This window comes from Myotis davidii, unplaced genomic scaffold (genome assembly GCF_000327345.1).
Source record: "Myotis davidii unplaced genomic scaffold, ASM32734v1 scaffold523, whole genome shotgun sequence".
NCBI classification, from domain to species: domain Eukaryota; kingdom Metazoa; phylum Chordata; class Mammalia; order Chiroptera; family Vespertilionidae; genus Myotis; species Myotis davidii.
The window spans coordinates 2,127,043-2,132,168 of NW_006295054.1; positions in this window are offsets into that span (position 1 = coordinate 2,127,043).

Sequence of the window (5,126 nt, forward strand, 5' to 3'; positions counted from 1 at the left end):
CTCCTGACCCTCAATGTGGTTTTCTCTTTTCTTCTAGTTGTAGAATTTCCACTCCACCAGCCTTCCTGTAGTTCTAGATGTTGACCGTCCGGTCCTTTTATTGCGTTTCTGAAGTTGTTGTAGGAGGCAGCAATCTCGGTGTTCCCCTATGCCGCCATCTTAGTTTCTCCCTCGCTAAGCCTAAAACTTTTATTGGGGAACAGGAAACTATAAAAAGTGACAGAGAAGCCCTAGCTGGTTTGGCTCAGTTGATAGAGTGTTGGCCCATGGACTTAAGGGTCCTGGGTTCGATTCTGGTCAAGGGTATGTACCTTGGTTGCAGGCTGGAATCCAGACCCTAGTTGGGGTGCATGCAGGAGGCAACCAGTCGATGTGTCTCTCTCAAATCCATGTTCCTCTCTCTCTCTCTCTCTCCCTCTCCCTTCCACTCTCTCTAAAAATCAATGGATAATGTATTTGGGTGAGGATTAACAACAACAAAAAAGGTGACAAAAGATTTGAAAACTAATCAAATAGAAATTCTACAAATTCATGATACCAACAGTAAAAATATACAAAATCAAGATTTTAGAAAAACATAAGGAACTATCTGTATCAGATGCAGAACAGACTCTGGCACTGGCTTCCTCTAAGTTAACAAATTTCTGAAGTAATAATGCTTGCAGCCAAAATAATTTATTTAATTCTTCTAGGTATTACTGGTAGTGCACAGCCTGGGCCACATGGCAGAGATGTGCTGTATTGAGTAGTGGCACTTTACTTTAGCTTGGATTCCCACCTCCTACTCCCACTGAATTATTTCCCTTGATAAGAGTAGAAATCCAAGTCCAGATCATTGATTATTCTGTAAGTAGAACCTCCAAATACACAGTCATTTTAAGGAGCAGTTCCATTATTGGACGTTGAGCCAAAATCCCCACTAACTACTTTTGTCTATATGACATTGAATTTCAGAATATAGCAGAAGTGGGTCCAGAAGAGAATTAAGAAAGAATAACAATAAAATACACAAGGGAAATCCAACAATATAACTCTTCCTTTTTTCTCTTCAAAATAATAATAATCCTTTCCTTTCCCATGTTTTTTTATAAGGAAAGAATAAACTCTGTCTTCAGAAGAGCTTGCAAATTAGCTCTTGCACATTGGCTTTCTCCATTTTGGGGAAAAATAACTTCTCCTCCATGACACAAAGTCCTGAAGCAGCATCTAAAGCATAAATAATAATAATAAATTTTTTGCCCTGGCCAGGTAGCTCCGTTGATTGGAGTGTCATCCCATACACTGAAAAGTGGGTTCAATTCCTGGTCAGAGCACATACCCAGGTTGTGGGTTCCATCCCTGGTCAGGGTGTGGGGGAGGTAGCCTATAAATGTTTCTCATATCAATGTTTCCCTCTCCCTCCCCTCTCTCTAAAATCAATGAAAATGTTAAATAAATAAATAAATGAATCAATTAAAAAATAATGGAAAATATTTTAATTACAAAAAGATTTTAATTGATGAACTGTGTTTAGAAGATAGTAGGCATTCAATACATATTTATTTACGAGTGCCAATATTTCTACATTCATTGCTAACACACTTACATTTAATCTTTGAGGTAGATATGATTGTCAAACAAAGGCTCAGAGAAGTTAAGCCACTTACTGAAAACCACACAGTTAGTCTGTGTTAGAGCATCAACTCAAAGCCAGATCGGACACCAAAGCTAGAACCACACAATAATACTTCTTTGTGGAATTAACTTAATAAACTCCCAGATGTCCAAACATCCCTAGTTCCCCTGTGAAATGGAAAGAATCAGACTTACCTCGTTTTTTGCCATTTAGAAGCAATTAGGTGCATTTTCTTCCTGTGCTTCCGCCCCACCCCAACCCCCACGCCCGAAAGTCTTAAACATTCCTGTGGACAGTAAAGCAATATTGCTCTCCTGATTAACTGTTTGCTGGAACAATGGTCTGGTCTCTTTTCATGTGTTTCAGGCAGTTCAACAGTCTTCATATTACTTTTTATGGTTTGCCATTTGAAATATCTACTTGGAAGACTGAGAATAAAACTGCTTTTTCCACAGACTAGTTTCTGTTTCCATTTGGTAGACTCTAATATTTCTTTCTTCTCATATTTCGAATTCAAGTGAAGTCAAGATGGCTCCACACTTGGCCCTTTCACTATTTTCATCTTTGTGCATCAAGGCCTTTGAGCTCATGAGAACATGCCTGCTCGGGGAAGGTTGATACAAGGACTCCTGAAGCCAACTACCTTTGAGTCTTCTTCCAAATTCCAGATGCAAAAGCATTCCCCACCACCACCACCACCACCATAGATAAGTGCTCCTGGGGACACTTGAGACTCCCATCACTGCTAATATCAGGCCTTGGGCGCGGTGCCTTTGAATAGGGTTTCTCTCCTGCAGTTCCTGCCTGCCCTTCCCTACTTCACAACTTCCTGAGGGATTTCCCCAACTTTCAAGCCAAGTGATTGAAATTCCCACAGAAACAACACCAGCTCACCCTCTCTGGAGATCCCCAAGGCTTCTCCTCCCCTTCAATACCAAGTTGCCTCAAAGAATGATTTTATTTTTTGTAAGATATAACTCTGTGTCAAAGCTAGAAGTTAAATAAACTCTGAATTAATCAATGTTTGTGATTAACAAGAGATAAGGCTGCCAGATACTTCATACAAAAAAAAAGAAGAAGTGCTATTAAGAAAGGCAAAGAGGCATCCTTGGAGGCAGATCTTGCAACTTCAAATGGAATAAAATGACCAGCAATGTTCATACCAGGAAGCTAATCTCATATCCCTGCTCACAAGCTCTAGTACCATGTGTGTGCACCGTTGTCTTCACTCTCAAATGTTACCATGGTTTCTCCTCTTTCGGGTGCCTCTAGAACAGTGGTTCTCAACCTGTGGGTAGTGACCCCTTTGGGGGTCGAATGAACCTTTCAAGGGTTGCCTAAGACCATCAGAAAACACATATATAATTACATATTGTTTTTGTGATTAATCACTATTCTTTAATCATGTTCAATTTGTAACAATGAAATTGGGGGTCACCACAACATGAGGAACTGTATTAAAGGGGTCGCGGCATTAGGAAGGTTGAGAACCACTGCTCTAGAACTTTGGTGACTCTCACTAATACCCTTCTAATAATTGAACCCCAACTTTGCTTCTGTTCCAAATACAGTTTTGGTGTTTGGCTCCAGTCTTTGACCCTCCAAACTGCCCAGTAGTTTTTGTTTGTCCTCCACCACACCTTGTTTGACTGTCTACCCGGCAAGGAGTATACCAGCAAAGAGATAGTTGATTTTGTTCAGACTTCCACCCACAGTAATGGCTTGTTTAGTTAAGGAATAGCTTCCTTTCCGAATGCTATATCTACAACCGAATTCTAAGAGTCATTTCCTACTCTAAAGCCTTCAGGTTTGGGGGTGGAGTGGAGTCTGAGATGGGGGTGGCATTCTTATACTAAAACCATATCTGTCTGTATATTTGTTCATCTTGATCAAGAGTTGTATGTACTTGTGTGCATATCTCCATACAGAAGTATTCATTAGAACAGAGACATTTATTTACATTGTTCTTTTAAAAACACACACGCAATGTGCTGCACTCCATTTCTGCTTCCTGTATGCGTGAGTTTCCTTTCCAGGAATAGTTAGGTCATGAAAAACGTTCTCCTGAGTTTTACTGAGCAATAATATGACACATAACCACGAAACCTCATATTAAGAAAAAAATTAGTTTAAATAAGAAATTGAAAATTTTGCCCACAAATAATACTGTAAAAGTTTACAGTCCATCCTATCGAGGATACTTTCCATAACTTTAGGGTTTGGTAGTAAAATATATACACACACATATGCATGTTTCTAATAACAAAGCACCAAAGTAAAATAAACCTGCTTGTCCAAATACGGTTGCGTTTCAGTCAAAGTTTTGCTTAATATTTTGAGAAGAGCTTTGAGAAGATAAATATTCTCAGCCTGGGATCTGACATCAGATGCGCATGGTGCCATCTACTGGCCATTGCTATGTGAGTCTTGATTGAGAGACCTGGATTTGGAAAGTTGTTTTCACTACAAAGCGAACTCCCGGTTACCATATATCCACAGCTCTGATGGTGGCTTGATTTTAAAACATCAGCTGTGCTGATGGGACATCCAAATTCTTGTTTCACTCAAATTATATGACATCTCATGTTTGAACAGCACAGCTTATAATTATATAAAGCCTGAGCTACATTCTGCACTAGGAGCCATAGGTTGCCATCAAATTCTAGTGAGACGCCTTGCTCTGTCAGAGAAGGGGAAGCTCAGTGGTTGACCATTGACCTATGAACCAGGAGGCCATGGTTTGATTCCAGGTCAGGGCACATGCCCAGGTTGCAGGTTCGATCCCTATTATGAGGTGTGCAGGAGGCAGCCTATCAATGATTCTCTCTCATCATTGATGTTTCTGTCTCTCTCTCCCTCTCCCTTTCTCTCTGAAATCAATAAAAATATATATGTTTTTAAAAAGAATGAGAAGGGGAAACAGACCTGGCCAACTGTGTCTTCATGGAAACACCGTCTCAAGAACATAGGATGTTCCCAGTAGCATGAAGCTGATAAGAAAGAGGGGAAGCGTTGCCACTAAAATGACTCTCTCTGTAAAGACAGCAGTTAGCAGGATCTGTCCCACCCCTTCAGAAGTCTCGAGGTTACTGAGGCTGCAGCTGATGGCTCTCCTTCCCCAGTGACTTTCTGAGCCAGTTTTCTCTGGTGGCCCAGTCCTGGAGAGCAGGTCCAATGTCTTCTTCCTTGTTCATCTCCTCACTGAGTGCATGCTCTTTGCATGGCATGTCCTACTTTCATTTGTCTTTCAGAAGCTAAGTTTGTTCTCTCCTCTAACGCTTTCTGTCTCCGGTGCAAGAGACCTCTGTGGGTATCCCATACATCACCAATGAGTCCACGGATCGTCCTGCCCAGCCCCTGTGGAGCTATGCTGAATTTGGCGCTCCCAAGGGCCTGGGCGATTTCAGACATCAGCCCAGCTCAGCTGCAGCAGGAGGGCTTCAGAGCCACCCCAGCCGCTGGTCAGGCCAGCACTGAGCAGCCATGGTCCTTTCACACAGGCATTGTGCAC